Source organism: Hipposideros armiger, unplaced genomic scaffold (assembly GCF_001890085.2).
Source record: "Hipposideros armiger isolate ML-2016 unplaced genomic scaffold, ASM189008v1 scaffold_273, whole genome shotgun sequence".
Classification (NCBI taxonomy): domain Eukaryota; kingdom Metazoa; phylum Chordata; class Mammalia; order Chiroptera; family Hipposideridae; genus Hipposideros; species Hipposideros armiger.
Genome location: NW_017731623.1, coordinates 353,567 through 371,320, shown reverse-complemented (window position 1 = coordinate 371,320; position 17,754 = coordinate 353,567).

Below are 17,754 nucleotides of genomic sequence, written 5' to 3'. Positions count from 1 at the left end.
TTCAAGTCTGTCATCCATGACCAAAACACAGTAACCAAATCTCAAGTTAGAATTAGGTTTTAGTCAAACAACGGTGACACGTTGGCCTCAGTTATGTTTCAGCTCCAGACTCATGAAAGCAAAACAACCCCATGGACTGCAGTCCCTGGAAACAGGAACAGACAATGCCATGACTGACACCAGGGCCGGAAGCCATGATCAGGGCTCCCTGCCCAGCTCCCATAGTAACCATGACTAATGACTTTTCCCTTTTATAATCTAGCCACTAGAGGCCATGGAGGAGCCAGGTTTTTGAGAGCAATAGTTCACCTGTGTCTCTGGGCTTGGCGCCAACTCCTAAAATAAACTTTTACTTTCTTTGCTGCAAACTCCTGCTCGTGTCTTTTTTTGGCTTGGAATGTGCGCAGGCAAGAGGACCCTTTGAGTCTATGGTAACACTAGCTTAGCTCTTCTAGAAGTTTGTAATTTAAAAAGAGGGGTTTGGGGGGTGCAAAATATTGGGGAATTTGGCTCTGTCCACTATTATTTGAGATATTGTATTTGAGTTTCTCTACCAGAGGCAGGGACACTCAGAAAGGGATGAATCTCAAGGGGAAAGAGGAGGCTAAAATGACCTAAAGCAAGTTTGTAGAGTATCTGAGGAGCACGTCTCCCTCTCTGTTCCCTCCACTATGCACAAAATGAGACTCCTGGGCCATGCTATGCTGTCTTGTTTGTTTGTTGCCTTCACGAACGTCATTTCCCTTTTGCATCTTTCAAAACGACTGTAAGGATAACTGACCTGATCTAAGAAGGTATGTGGGCTTCGGGTCATTATATGAAATCCACAGTGATAACTGGCAAATGGCTAGCCCTGCGAGCTATACCTGCTTATGGAGAGAAGAACGCAGGCCTGGAGCCGGCCATGGATGTCTTGAAGGAGGTGGTTCAAGAGCAGGTTGTAAATGACCTGACAAAATGAATTGGCACGTTAATAATTGCGGTAAAGGGAGGCAGATGTCTGAACCTTAATCTCAAGGGACTAAATTACTTTGGAGATCGTAGAAAGAGAGGCTTTATCAAAGAAAATGAAGGGGCGGGAGGCAGAATGCAACCAACTTTGCAATTAAATAATGTCATAGGTATTAAAGTAAAATGTCATAGAGGAAAAAGGCAAGTGTGTGAACTCTTAAAAAATCAACCCAATTAAATGGTCCAGGAAGAAAATGGTGATTTTGGAAAAGATCCATGGCATGAGATTAAAATATGAAGCTAGTGAAACAGTAGGCATGTGACTGGTCTTCTGGTCACTAACAAAATTAGGTGCCGATAAAGTCCCAAAACTTAGCTTCTCCAAGAAGTTGCTGATGTAACAGCAGTGATGTATTTTGAATACAGGAACAAATCCATTTTCTCCCTGCAAAGGTGGACGTTTCATTAATCTGTGGTAATGGAACCCTGGCTTTGTCCTACCTGTCTGCTGAGGGTGGTGACATGTCGTGGCTTGCTTTGTTGCTCAATCACAATTTGTGGCATGTGTTTAGCCTCTCTGTCCTATAGACAGGCTTTGTGAGACTGTGGCTGACTGTAGCTGTCCCCCTGAAGCAGAGTACGGCGTTCCACATTCACCTTGTTAGTCCCATCGTTTGCTTGCCCTTTGTGCAAAGCTCACTTTCAAGAGCGCAAAGGTAAGCCCAGACCAGCTTTACTTAACTGCTGGAAGAAGCAGGCAGTGAAAGACATCTTTCTATAATAGTTTTTCCTTCAGACACTGGTTTCACCAAATATGAAACCCCTCTTGCTTGATCTTAATAGCACAAAGTATGGAAAATCATTTACTCCATTGAAAGAAATTTTTTATATATATCAGAACAGACAGAGCAATAGCAAAATAGTAATTTGTATGGAATTCTTATTTCTATTCCTCATGGGATCTGTTATGGAGTAGGTCCTTTACATGAGTCAAATAATAATTAATATGTCATTGACTTTTAGAATTTTCCCTTGGTTGGGGAAGAGCAGCAACATTTGCTAAAAATTATATACTATGAAGTGTAATAATAAAGGCAAAGCATTTTGAAACAACTTCCAGAACTCTGCTAGAGACAGCAGCAGCCTGGAGGACAGGAAGGGAAGGGTTTCCCCCTTGCCTCTTTCCCAGGCCTCACAGGTAGAGCTGGCTCTCGATGCAGCTACTCCTCCTCTTCCATCTGAACTGTTAGTCAAGGAAACTTTGCAGATGGGTATTCAGTGTCTATCACTAAATGCCTGACAATTGGTAGATGTCATTAGCAGTAAATAGTGCAGGACTGTGTTTGTGGGGAAGAGCATGAGCTAGGTTTGAATGGATGGCATTTGAAATCCCCTAAAGCCATTCAAGTGCAGATGTCAGGTTAAGTGTTAGATAGATCGGATTCAGAAGAGATGTCTGTTAAACATATAAATGTGCTGGTACCATATAGATGGCAAGCAAAGCCACGAGCATAGATAAAACTGCCTAGGAAGAAAGTACAAAGTGAGAAAAGAAGAGAATGGAGGATGCTTCGAGGATGCAGCATTGAAAAATTCCAAATATGGGTCAGTTAAAGACAAATGAGCATGCACAGTGGTCTAAGGAGAGGCCAGATGGAATGGAGGAAAACCTACAGGGTTTGGGCTGCTGTTGTTGTCAAGAGAGAAAAATGTTTGAAAGCAATAGTGTCAAATGAAAATAGGAGGCTAAAATGTTCCATTGGATTTGCAAACAAGGAGGTCATTTTTTATCTTAGCAACAGGTATTCCCATTTAGGCCAGAAGATACTCTCAGGTGGGTCAAAAGATGAAAGAGACGGAGATAGTCAATATAGATAACTTGTTCAAAAAGCTTGTCTGTGATGGAGAGGCAAAAGCTCAATTATAATTGAAGAGGGATATTAAGAGAGGGTTTTCCAAAATGGAAAGTGTTGAATAATTTTTTTTTTAATGAGGGCCAATTTAAGTGTAAGAACTTTGGTGTATATGTTCTCAGAAGGTGGGAAGAATGGAACTACCAAGTCTTAATGGAGAGACTGGCTCTATGGAGAAGGAACGCCTTCTCGTACCACAGAGCAGGAGAGGGGGGTTAAGGCAGATGTAGAGCAGTTTGCATATTTCGGGGAGCATAAGGGAGATGGCATTTGGTGTCTTCCCTTTTCTCTGTGAAGTAGATTAGTCCCTGAGAATGAAAGACAGATGAAGGAGTCAGAATAACAGAAGTACAAAGAAGGTTTGACATGGCCATCAAGGAGGGTAGAAGAACTGGGCAACCAAACAAATCGGCAGGGCTGCCTCAAAGATCAGTGACTGTGACTTCAGAATGGAAGCATTCTGCTTTGTTGAGTGACTTTCTCTAGCAAGCAGAAACAAAGCAGATAAAGGTTTTCTTTCCCCCCAGAACTGGAGTTTTTCTACACAGGTGTGATCAAAACATGGACGGCAATGGAGTTTAGAGCTTTGGTGTGATTATGATGGACATAATAAGGGAAGTAACGAAAAGAGAAGGCTGAGAGCTTGGAAGGAGAATAGAAGCATACTGATGGAGATGAAGAATTTAAGGTGGAAGTAGATGACCAAGTAAGCAAGAAGAGATTGTTGAAGACAGAGCCAGGTGACTGAGTTTCTTGTATTAGAGGGAGGATAGGGTGTGACCATGAGAATGAGTAGCTGAGGTGGTGTGGGGAAAAGAGCCTTTGAAATGAAGACATTGAGAAACTAGAAAGAGATGCCTCCCCTATGGATCTTTAAAAACTGCAAGATAATAGCAGGACTTGGGATGAAGAATTGATGCCAAAGAGTTTAACGACAGAGGAAAAGAGATCAGGAGGTCAGTAGATATCAGCAACTAGACCACTAAAAAGTGGCCTAATTCAATGAGTTTCAAAGAAATTAATGTTTTAATTTCCTCCCAAGGAGTCAGGAATAATTGTCTGGCGTAGCAACGAGAAGCAGGGACAATATCAACGACCACGTGTAAATGCCCAAGATCATGGCTAGAAAGTGATGAAGTTGGTATTTGAACTGAAGAACCTGAAAAACCCCCGCAGCATTATTAGCTGGGGGGATGAATTTCCATCTCCCTTATCCCTCAAAATCATCTTCCTCCATTTCTATATTGTTGCCTCGTCCTGGCACCTTTTCCTGCCCATCTCTTCCTCTCTCCAAGGAAGCTGTAGTCCTCTCCTAATCCCATCAAGTGGGAGATTATGTTTCTTCTATTAGGTTTTCAGATTGTCTCAAGCCAAATTCAGAGGGCAGGAGTGCTAAAGCAGGTAAAAAGATGAGAAAAGGCAGAGGAATTCAGCATTTCCAGGAAGCAGAAACAATGGCAGGTCCATGAAAGGCATGGAGAAGAATAGACGAGAAGTTCAGTTCAAAGCTCTCTCTTGGAGTTGTGCAAAAATCCATGGTCAGACTACATAGAAATATAATGGATGAAAGAAGAGAGTGGGCTTCCAGGAACACAGAATGTAGATGACCCCCCATTAAAGCTAATCAATGACTCAGCAGATAGTCATTTCATCAGTTACTTACACAAGAAAGACCCAGAAAACCCCAGAAGCATCGCACATAGAAGAGCAGCTCCCTACCTTCTGTAAAGTAGAAGTAGATAGAAAAAAGTCACCCCAACTGCACCACTGGCAATTTTTTTCATTGTTACCATTCTTCTTTATGGATGTAAATCAGTTTCTGATTGCCATTGCTACCTACTCTATTTAAGTAAGAGCTTTGTTGATATAAGTGAGACTTTTTACCTCAAGGAAGAGGACAACTCATCTACTAGGTCTCCAAATAAGCCTGTCTTCTTGTACACCCACCTCCTGAAAGGGCAGAGTGGGTGGTAGACAATCTGGAAGGTCCTCCCTCTCCAAGTTCTTCCCCTACCCAAAGCCATCAAAGCCAAGTTGACTCACTTGTTACCGGGGAGCATCATCTTCCATGGTGACTATTATCCCTCACCTCCTTTCAAAGTGAAATTACCAGAGGACGAATTGATTGTTACTAGCAAGTAAGTGAAATGTGTTTCCGGAAACACTTCCATCTCTCACTGTCGCCAGGGTTGCTCCAGCTCAGAATAACCAGAAGCCAGGTCTGCAACACACCAGTTCTTTAACACATCACATTTATTTTCAGGCTTTCTTTTTCTACCGAAGACCACACACAGAGAGCCCTCCCCTCCCCCTTCCCCATTACCTCATGGTCAGCAGGGGATATGGAGTCTTGGAACTCAAGGAGGGAAGATAAAACCCTGTGAGACTCAGCAGGGGAGGGTTCTCAGAAGGTGGACCTTATCATAAGTTAGTTAACCTCAAAAACGTGTTTGGAAGTCTCTGTGCTTCCTTATCTGTGGGCAACTCGACAAGCCCACCACCACCACCACCACCACCACCACCACTTCCCCGGGCCTCCACTCTCCTGCATGGAAGAAGCTCGGGACATTCGCCTAAATTCATTTCCCTGGTGGGTGCAGGTCAGTCTGATCATTGGAGGCACTGTGAGATGTGGAGATGGAAAATTTAAACATGACAGGTATTCTACAAGGCAGTCATTTTCATTGTAGTCAAACCCACTGTAGAATTCCTTCGCAGAGAGGCCTTTGAATGCATATAAATGCCCAGCACCTTAACAACATTTAAATTCAGACTTCCTGTAGCCGGTAAGAATAGTCTCGAACATAACCAGAGTATATAAAAAGAAAACATCATTAATTCAAACAATTACTAGAAAGTGTCAGACATTGTACTTTCAAGCCCAGAAACGCAAGGGGAAATTTTTCTATAAATTCATATAGTGCTCAGATTACCTGGCTCCTGTTAGAACTATTTCATAAAACATGCTAGTTTTTCCCATTTTCACACATTTATCATGTAACTTCTTTTGGGTCTATACCTCTGGAGAACTCTGACTGACACAATAATCAATCTTATGTTACATACTTTGATAGCATTAGTTAATTAATCCCAAAAAATATGGAGTTAATTTATCAAAAAATGTGAATTTTTAAATTAGGAATATAACAGGCACCAAGATGGATAAAATCCTTTCTTTTATGGCCTTTGTAGTTTAGAGGGAAGAAGCAGACAAAAACCAACTAAGCATATCAATATACAGCCGGTGGTGACAAAGCAAGGTAAGGAAAGAGAGAGTGACGGCCATTTTGGACAGGGCAGTCTGCGAAGTCCCCTCTGATAAGGTGCATTTGAGCACAGTCTGTATGAAGCGATGGGGCACAGCCTGCAGCTGCCTGCAACAAGCGTATTCCAGCACGTGGAACAGGAAGACCCAGACCCTGAAGATGAGTACATTCCACTCATCTGGGTACTGTCACTGCACACAGCCCCATATGTATTTGGGTCTTGTGGAAAGTACCCTGAGCTGCAGTCAGGAGACAGGCCTGTCACTTTATCTTCCAGTCTCTGCTTCCTTATGGAAAAGATGAAAGATTAGGACCAAATCGCTGTTTCCTGTCCAAAATACCCACCAAGGCCACACATTTTATGTTTTCGCCCACTGGTTTCCAAGTTACAAATAAAGGCTCTGAGGAACATACCAGTAAAGGAACCCGTGTAACTTTATGTAACCCCGTGTTTCCTTCCCAACGTATTTGGTCTCAAAGCCCTATTTCTATCTCTAAAAGAATTCAGGCTCATTGGAAATGCTTTTAGAAACACCGGACTCAGGAGCCAATTCACCTTTTAATTCTAAAGGTGTCTGAATAATAGGACAGAAAATCACACACACCCATAGCCCCAACTCTCCAGCTAACAGGCTGTGACTTCAAAAAGGGACTGGAAAGAGAGCAGCTCTTAAATTTTCTGTTTTAGCAGCACACCTTTTCTTACATATAAATTTTTATATGAAACGTCAATAAACAAAGCACGTTAAATCAAAGATGCCTGGGCTGAGGCAGGCAGGAGTAGTTTAGACTTAGTTGTCCTGGATTTAATGTGAAGTCCAGAGCCAAGTCCGTCAGCTGTCTAGCCCCGCATACTGTGATCACACTGCCCTCTAGTGTCTGATCTTCAAAGAAAGTAAAGCAAAATTGCTACAGAAATCTCTTACGTTTCAGCCAAGGAGTTGGCCAAGCCTGCTATTTGCTAAGCGGTGACTCTCAAAGTGAAGTGTCCAACCAGCAGCAGCAGTATTACCTGTTAGAACTTGTTAGAAATGACAATTCTCAGTCTCAACCCCTCCCCGGCCAGACCTGCTGAATCATTCATTAGTTGGAAGACGGACCCAACTGTTGGTATTTAAGCAAGCCCTCCAGATGAGGAAGAAAATCACAACTCAACCCATCACCCACAGGTGGGAGTAGCAATTCTTTGTACCATGTTGCTTTCAATTAAGAAAAAAAAAAAGTGGTCTTGGGAACAGCTTTTCAACCAAAGTGGTCTTTGGTTGAAAACCAAAAAGCTCATAAGTGGAAAAGTGTCTATACTTCACGTTTGTTGGACAGTTTCACTTTATACCAACTTTCAGGCTCAGAGTTACATCCATTCCAACCCCACCAATGGACCCAATTTCTTTGTAGCATTGCCACGAATAACAGAAGAAGGCTTTAGAATAGACCCGGTCATCTTTTCTTTAAAAGAAAGTTTCTGTGCTGACAATGCCCATTGTAAAAACCAAAACAAAACAAAACAGGGTTTGTGTTGAGAAGGAGAGGTGAAAACCCTGTAAAGCTAACATGTGTTGAGCACGTACACAGGATGTACGCCTAGCATTTATTTTTTGTCTGGCCGGCCATGCTGACGTTATGCTCTGTTCACAACCAGGAAGGCCAGAGAAAAAACTACACCTGTGAGAAAAAATGGCAAGCTTCCCTCCTTTCATGCTGTTTCGTTCCGCCAGAGGCTGCTTGAGCACATAGGGGACAAGGGCTCCGTTGGCGGAAAGCAGCCACTTGTTTGGCACATTGTTTCCAAAAGCTGAAAACTTGATAAAGAAGAAAAACTCAGTAAAAAGGAGATCAATAGATGTAAACATCAGTATCTTAGAGGGAAAAAAATCAATATAAAATAAATTTGCAAGCAGAATAATAACTAAGCTATAAGGAAATTTATAGTTTTGTATTTGAAAATTACAATTCACTTAGAAAATCAGGTCACCTAAAAGGGTAAGGCACCCCTTTATCATTTCTGTATTTCATGGAACGTTAAATTTAAAAAACTAACGTATCAGTCTTTTATTCAAACAACCACCATATGAGGTAGAACCCTCGTTCGTTACCGAACTAAAGATAGTTATGAGTAGCTACAAAAATAAACTGGAAAATTTCATTCCATATATAAAGAAAGACTCATTTGTTCTACTTATATTTAACAATAATGAAAGTATAGATATATGGGATTCCAGGCTAGAGTGTATTTAATTAAAACTTTCAACATGACATGCATCACATACTTTGTCCAAATTATCAAAAATTCAGAATTGATATCAGGTTTCCAGGGGGGCTGTAACAAAATACTACAAAACTGGGTGGTTTAAAACAACAGAATTTTATTGTCTCAGAGTTCTGGAGGCTTAGCAGTCCAAAACTAAGGTGTCAGTGGGACCATTCCGGGCCTCTGCTGGCTTCTGGTGTTTGCTGGAAATACTCAGTGTTCACTAGTTTGGAGAAGCATTACTCCAATCTCTGCCTTTGTGTCACATGGCCACCTTCTCACTGGGGCTCTTCGTATCTGTGTCTCTTCTCCTTATAAGCATCTCACTTATATTGGATTAAGGGCCCACCCTAATGACCTCATCTTAACGAATTACAGCTGCAACAACCCTATTCCCAAATAAGTCCCATTTTGAGGTAGTGGGAGCTCGGACTTCAACATACCTGGGAGGTGGCACAATTCAATTCATAACACTCTATCCTTTGCCCACCCCCCCCACCCAATTCACGTCCTTCCCACATGCAAAATACATTCATTCACACCATTCCCAACATTCCCAAATGTTACCCATTCCAGCATCAACTCTTAGTCCAAAACCTCATCTGAATATCATCAATTCAATGTCCTGAATTTCATCATCTAAATCTGTGTGGGTTAGACCTAGGGTATGATTCATTCTTGGGTAAAATTCTTCTCCATCTGTAAACCTGTGAAACCAGAGAACAAGTTGTCCGCTTACAACATACAACATCTAGCCATAGCATAGATTTTCTCATTCCAAAGGGGAGAAATTGGAAGGAAAGAGATGGGTAAAAGTGCCCAAGCAAAATTTTAAAACTAATAGGGCAAGTTCAATTAGATTTCAAGGCCTGAGAATAACCGTCAGTGACTTGATGCTGTCCTCTGGGCCTGATGGGATGGCGGCTTACCCCTCTTGACCTGAGGAGGTCCCATCAGCCCAAGCTTTGCATCCATGGCCCTACCCTTAGAGTCATTCTTCATTTTATACTTTCTCTGTCCCTTTTAGTCCAGGATGATAGTGTTTTTACTGGTATAAAATTCTTAAAAACTTGTCAGTCTCCTATGCACTTCATAGATGTCCAAACCATCAGACAAGAGGGTCTTCCACGGAGTTTTCCTTGATCATCCCATCTCTATTCCTGGCTTCTGCTGAGATGGTTGATTGGATCCATTGACCACACATCTACCTCTTTAGCAAATGATTGTCCAATCACACACACCCTTGGCCTTGTTTCTAAAGTAGCTCTCCGGATAGGCTCAGAATCTCCCAGATCATCAAGTGCCGGCTCCTTTGTACTTTCAGTTCCTTCCTTTATTAATTTCTTTCCTTTCACATTTTACCGTGAGCAGCAAGGAGAAGCTAGGCTGCACCTACCGTACGGCTTGGAAATCTCCAAGCGAACTGTTCAAGTTCCTACTTCCCTCCCAACAACAGAACATAATTCAACCATGTTTTCTGCCATTTTATAACGAAAATCACCTTCCCTCCAGTGTCCCCTGGTGTTCTTCCTTTCCATGTGAGAGCTTACCAAAAGTACCTTCACCCTTCACGTTCCTAGCAACATTCTGTTCATGATGAGATATATATATATATATATATATATATATATATATATATATTCTCTAAGATGATAGATGCTTTCTCTATAGCTCCCCTTCTTTCTGGGCCCTTACCAGAACTGCCTTTAATATCCATATTTCTACCAACAAGCTCTTCAAAGCATTCTAAGGTTTTTCTATCAAGTGCCTCAAAATTCCTGCAGCCTCTACCCGTTATCCAGTTCCAAAGCTACTTCGACACATTTAGGTATTTGTTACAACAGCAACACCCCACTTCCCCGTCCCAAAATCGGGATCAACAATTCATTAATCCTTGTGATTTCCTGGGTGCAAGGAAAATATGCCATTGAAACGAGCCCCTCGTCCTAGCTCATAGCATCCAAATAGCAAGATGAGGGGTGACTATTGAAAGTGAATTAGGAGAAAATCTGGGTGATCACCATTAAAAATGATGAGGCTGCCTGGCCAGTGTGTATTAACCAACCCTGACAGCTAGAAAAGGCAGGACAAGGTTCAGATGGAAAATGCTGGCGTGGAATGTTGATTTAAATCATCTGGATTTAAAAAATACTTTCAATGCCGAGTCACGATAAACTGGACTATAGAGATCGCGTCCTTTCAATGGTTTTTAAAGCACATCCAGTAAATGCTCACTAAGTTAGACTATGTAGAGAAGAATCCAAATGTATTAGCAAAGTGTCTGAGTGGAGGGGACACGTGGGTGGACAGTATGTATTCCAAGCAGAACCTAACTAGACCGGACGCGTGTTCCCAATAGTGAAAGATGGTCAAGATTTGATTAAAGGGCAAATAAGTATGACTTACGGTTTTTCTTATGTAAGTTAGCATTTATGAAGGGCTTTCACACAATGTAATTCCCTAAAGAAATAGTTTTCCTTACAACTTAAACTGTGAATTTACTTTTTCAATCACGCCTTATTCTCTTAAAACAACCATGAAATTAATTACACATTTTGTGCTGATTATCAGTAATTCCCAATAGCTGGGTCTGACACTATGAGCTTTTATTTTATCAGTAATTCATTGTTCCTTGTGGTTTTCTGGGTCACTGGGACTAGACCAGATTCTCAAAGAAAGGCAAGGAAAAGCACTGCTATTGTGCTAGGTAGACACTGCCCTCCGTCCTCTCGGGCTGACCTCATTTACCGTCCCAAACCATAAAGTAGATCATTTTTATCTTCTTTCAATCAGAGATGCTAAGGAATTTGAATAAGTTCAGCCAGTTATGATTAAGTACAACAGAGAAACAAAATATCTGATGGTCCACCTCATGGTAATAGCTGGAATATTTTTTGAAAGCCTGCCCACTCGTGGCAGTGTGCCAGGTCTGAAAACAGCAGGACCCCAGGCTCCAGGACCCCTACCCGCCCCCCACTTGCTAAAACTACCCTAGGATACACCAGTATTCTGAAACACAAGCCCACTGCTTTCAATGCACCCAACTTCCTTGTGAAGGCTAGAAATTTGCATTTTAACCTGATCAGGAACAAATGAGAACATTTGCTTGGTAATGTTTTAACTGACTTTCCAATGACCTTTGAAACAACACGTTAAAACTTAACTAAAAATTGCCACCTACTTGAAATGTTAAAAATTACGCCACTGGGATAACCTGGGGTTGTAAATTCAGTATCTGTCTTTTTATTTATTTATTTATTCACAGTTATAACTCTACCATTAAATTTTAAAAGAGAAAAATGCTTTGGAATTAGCAAAAGCGATCTAAGAAGTGTTTTCATCTTTCCTGTTGAGTTCTTTGGCTCCCTTCAATCTCAGCAGAGACCACATAAGCAAGGAATCTCGCATTCCTCGTGCTTTCACAGTTTTTCCTAGGGAGCTATGAGTTTTCCACAAGCCACCAGAAAAGCCATTCAATTCAGAGGGGCTTGTGAAGGCAGAAACACCTGCAGGTAAAATAAAAACACGCCATGTTTTTGCAATAAATGAGGATACCAGCAGGGGGCACACTTGGAGCCTCACTAGAATAGTAGACATGTCAACATTCAAGAGGATTTGTTGTAGCTGTTTCTTTCGGGAATCTTTTTCGTTGTGGTGGTCATGGATTCCAGAGTCTAGTCAAGCCATCCAACCAGCCATTTGGAGTTCACCATTCTGCTTTTACAAACTGGCCGCCGACATTAGGGTTAGAATCGTAATTTATTTCCAATATAAAAACCTGAAGCCATGGTCTCTTTGGAACCCAATTCCTGGTCTCAGCAAAGCTGAGTGATATTTCCTCCACACCAATACCCAAGACATGGATTCAGAAGAATTTGTGATTTCCTTCCTACCACCTCTGTTAGAAACTGTCTACTTCCACTCTGCATTATGTTACTAGAATCCTAAGACATGCTACTCTCTAAGACTTTCAAAAACTGTGATGGATCTGACAGTGAGAAATTATGAATTTTTATAAAGTATGCAATTATTTAATGTGTCACTCCCCAAGAGATTCTTGCCGATTACCAGAAATTTCCCCTGGTTGCTCCCTTTAACTGCCAGCAGGACTCATCCGTGTGAACAACAATCTCAGTTACTTAAACCCAGATTGTCCCAGGTTCTAGAAACTTCCTGTGGCTTAAGCAATTCACACTCCAACAGAAACCAGAGCAGCGGTGGCAAACGCCAACACTGACTGTAAAGATGGTACTTTCCCGAATCATTGCCCTAGAAACTGGGTGTGGGTTCTCTAGGTAGAGGCAGGAATCTAATCCACATGAAGCATCTGCAGCAATGACAAGCATGGTGCCAGAAAATGTCCTCAAATGACACTTTGTGATGGGTATTACAATCCATCTGTGCAAGGGAGGGACACTGAGGCCCCGGCACATTAAAAAAAATTGTCCAGGGTCACACGACTTGAAAGGGTGGGTTAGAAATCTGAATTCGCTCAACTATAAAGCCCATGTTCTTCTCACCAGGAAACCCTCTGTTCATTATTCCCAAACTACTTTAAGAGTAACCTACCAGATTCTTGAGAATCAAGCGGTGGCTTGTACTTTCCAGACCCAAGAACTTTAAATAACTAGAACACTTGGAAAACATCCTGTTTTGGTTATTTGAATTTTCCTCATCAGTTAGAAAATCCCGTTTGCTCCAATGGCTGTGCTTTCAGCAGACCCTTCCAGGAGACATTTCTTCTTGCATCTTACCCCTTCTTTGGGGATAATGTTCCTTCTTCCTCAAGTGCATCCTTTAGAAATTGCTTTCGTAAAGATCTGTTGGTATTGACACTCATTCCTTTCTGTTTGTCTAAAAATGTCTTCATTTGGGGGTATGTGTGGCTACCCTAATCTGAATGGATCCTCATTTCATGCACTTAAAATAATAGCATCACTGTTCTGCTCTGAAGTCATCTTTCTGTTTAGAGTGCCCTCCCCTTGCTAAGCCCTTTGGGGTTACCACTGAAAATCCATTTTCATGATTCTAATTTTTATTTAATTTAAGGTAGATAAAAGTACCAGTTATCCAAGCTCGATAATCTAATGGAGAGTGCAATCAGGGTCCATCTGGCTGGCCCCAGAGTGGCTGAGTGCAATGGCTCCCTGCCAAGAGAGCCAGGGAAGATCACTCTTGCATTTCCCAGGGAAGATGCAAAAGGCAGAGCAGCACCACAGCTGTGGTTGTCATGACATCAAGGGGTCACTATGCACCACTGGCTTTTTCCTTTCCTTTTTCATGTGTGTTCCCAAACTCACTGGGGATGGGGTTCATGATATGCTACACCAAAATAGGGCACCTTGGCAACTGAATATTTTTAATTAAAGGAACTTGAGACATGACAAGTGCAGGAAAGACTTTCTGACCATCCCCTGAAGCAGGTGATAGAACCCTCATGCGAGTGGTGCCCCCGATACCCATGGGAAATCAGCATCCATCTCTGAAGATGAAGGAACACCAAGAGGAGTCTGAATGCACAGGCCACACGAAGTTCCCCCTGTTTATGACTCTCAGCTCATATCCTTTTTGTCCTATCACATCTTTTCATGACTCTCCACTCTCAATCAAATCTAGTGTAAAAACATTCAGGTTTACCTGTTTCTTTGGGTCTTCATTTCCTTATGAAGGCTCTCGTGTTATGTAAAAGTTATACCAAATAAATGTGTACGCTTCTTTCTTGTTCATCTGTCTTTCGTTACAGAGACCCAGTGATTACCAAATAGAGTGGGAGGAAAATAATAATTTTCCTCTCCTACAGTATCAAGAATTGCTTTTTGTATCTTAAGCCTCATGACCATGAGGGGAAGGAGAGGGTGAAGGCAATGAGATCTTTGAATGGGAGAGGGGTCGCACTGTCACCTCCCTTAATCAAGAGGAAATTGATGTTCGCCCAGTTTGTTCCCCATCCCAAAGGGTATCTATCTCTGCAAATTGGAAGGTGGAACCGGGTTGGGGGTGAGAGATGTGGTAACAGGTAACCAATGTGCGAATAGTTGGGTGTTTTGATGTGACACTTGTGGGATGTTATTATTTCATTTACCTAACTAAAGGATTATTTTTAAAAGTTAACCTTTTTTGAGAGGTTGTGAGGTTACCCACTCCCTCCAAAACCCCCTTATGAATTTCATCTATTTTTTTTAAAACAAGATTTCCCCAGAACATTATTTCATGTCATCGGTATACCACTATATTCTTATGCCTTAAGGAAAGAGAGAGATTTATACTTACCACCTCTTACATAGTTAGCTGTATACTCAAAGATTATTACTAAATTACTCCTTAGCTTTTTCTAAATGAGGTAAAAAGATTCTTTTTGCTTTTCTCATGGGCCTTTTCTTCCTAGCCTGTTAATAATCTTCAAGATCTATTTGAAATCTCTTTTTAAGACCTCCATGGTCCTTTAAAATTGGGAAATCCATAAATAGCCTATATTGTGACAACAATTTCAGAAATGCCAAAAAAAAATGAAAGAATTACTTCAGGATGTCTCAGCGAAGCCTTCTCTCTGATGAATCTCTGTCATATAAAAATGCTGACTCAGGTTATATTTTCTATTTTTTAGATTCTAATCTATTAAAATGGCATTTGGCATTATATTAAGGAGCCCATGGGATATCATAAGTGCATAATCAATGATAAATGCATATTTATGATTGAGATTTGGGAATTAGTAATCAATATATCTCTATATTCTTGGCTTTTAGAAGTTTAATTCAAGCATATTTAATTAGATTCCTACCCCCCAAAAAAATCAATTTTTTAAAAACTTTCTTTTCAAAACCAGGTATCTCCAATAACACATTTTGGCTTCGGGAAATATTTTATAGAAATAGGATTTTTCTTCTGTTATGCCTTTAGACTGTATATGTTTTGCTTACCCAGTTCTGGCATCTGGGTAAACTCGTCCTTTCTTTAGGAGCTGAGTTTTAAAATAACTTCTCATGAAAGAACCTCAGTGAAAGTTGTTGTATAACAACAAGCATAACACATCCAAACGTTCGTTGTGAAATGCATGAGAAATAGGGAACATGCATCAGTTACTGAGAAGATCCCCAGAGCCAACTCTCCCAGAAGATCCCCATTGATTTTCACATGGCCCACCATGAATGCTGCCAGAGCCCCTGAAAACAAAGGAATCAATGAATATTACATCTTGCTATTCTCTGCGTAGTAGAGTAGCATATCATTTTATTAAAACCCACTGATCTAACCACTGAAACATTTCCAGCCTATGGTAATAAATAATGACTTCTGAACTTTGACGGAATGAAAAATCACTTCATCTAGTTCTGTGAATTGTACATATCTTTTTTCCTTAAAGTTTGAAATAAACCAACTGAGTTAGGGTTTCAATAAGTCCTAGACTGGAAAGCACCCATAGAGGCAGTTTTCTTTCCTCTTTGCAGAAGATAAAAATCAGGCCCAGATACCTGCTGTCAAATAAAAACAAATCCAGACTTCGATAGGTAGAGAATATATATATTAGGGAACACTCCCATCACTGGATCTGTGTATTAAAAACCAAACAGAAGAAGGGGGTATTTTTTGTAGGATAATCCTGTGCTACAAGGCAAGCAGAGAGAAGCAGGATCTTTGGAGGGAAAGCTGGACAAGCAAGGGGAAATGACCAGGGGCATCAGACAGGAATGTGTCCTGCTGTGGTCAGCTAATTCCCAGGAGAAGCTAATAAGGTGGGGCATATTCCATGCTTTTTTGGGTGTGTTTGTTCAGGGTTGGGGCGAGCAGGGTGGAGTGCCCTGTCGAAAAGAGAGGAGCCTGATTAATATTTGGTCAAGACGATGCAGAGGGTAAGAAATGGGCAATTGAGAATGTTTGGTGATGGAGCGTGGTGCCAGTTCTTCAGCCTGAATGCCAGCTCTTTCTCCCATGCCCATTCTCCATGCCACATTACTGATGCTTGCACAAGAATGGCCTCTCTCTTTGCCCTTGTCTCTGCTTTCTCTATCTTCTCTGTAACATCATTTAAAATTTTTCTTTGAGATCCCTGATAGATACCTGAGCCATCATGGGCCCACCTCATATTAATAGTTTGCAAACTACAGTTTAAAGACTTGACTTACTGAGAGGTTAGAGAGAGGAAAACTATTTGATTGTTTAACCAAGTTTGGCCAGTGGGACACCAGTTAGTAGTCCCTGTTTTTAGGGATGGGTGAAACTTTACCTTCCATGTATAGCTTTATCAACTTTTTATATATTTATTGCTTCTTTTAGATTTTGCAACAAAAGCTCCTTTCTTTTTCAAAGTATTTGGTATTCAATGTTGAAATCACTACAAGTTTATCCAAGAACACAATTTGAAAGAATACGTTTCCAGCACTTCGATAAGATAAAGTCATGTATACTTATCCCCAAAGGTTGCAAGAGCTTCTACTGCTACATTGTATGTTGTAGAACTTTTGACTCATGCCAAAATGGGTCCATTCTGAGACTTTACTGAATTTCTGACAATACAGTGAAAGCAATGAGAAACTGAAATTCAAGGAACTACAAAGATGACAGATGTGGATTCATTCTTCCAGGTGTAAAGAAAGAGCAGATATGGCTCTGAGTTATCTGCTTCTTACATATTTGAATCGTAGTTTGAGCTGCATAAGCTATTGAGGATGGGAAAAGAGGCCATGATGCATATACGTATTAATCTTTCACACTTAGTATTTCCAGGGCAATCCAGGGCTGCTCAGGAACCACTGCTTGTGAGCACTTAATAAAATAGTATACGCTTCTTCAAAGTCAGAACCATAAGGTTTAAAAGGATGCTTCAGTACTGGAAGAACTTGACCATCGTCACCTTTGATCCACACAGTAGGTTAATGTGCAGACTGTCGAGATACCATCTGGGTGATCAAGCAAAGATCAGATTCACCTGGAAGGTTTGTTAAAAAAAAGAGTACACCTGAAATTTATGTAATTTTGCTAACAATTGTCACCCCAATAAACTTTAATTAAAAAAACATTTACTATAAAATAATATTGAATATATATATATATATATATATATATATATACACATAGATATAGTCACAGGATATAAAGTACAGCATAGGGAATAGAGTCAATGTTATTGGAAAGCTATGTGTGGTGTCAGATGGGTAGTAGACTTGTTGGGGTTATCACTTGGTGAGGGGTGTAAATGTCTAATCATTATGTTGTTGTTTTTTAAAGATTTTTATTGGGGAATTGGGGGATGGGAACAGTGCTGGGGAATTGGGGGAAGGGAAACAGACAAGTTGCTGTCGTCTTGTTCTTCAGTCTAGTTGTGGAGGACGTTGCTTCACTGGCCCAAGTTGGCACCATCATTGCGCTCTTCCCGGGC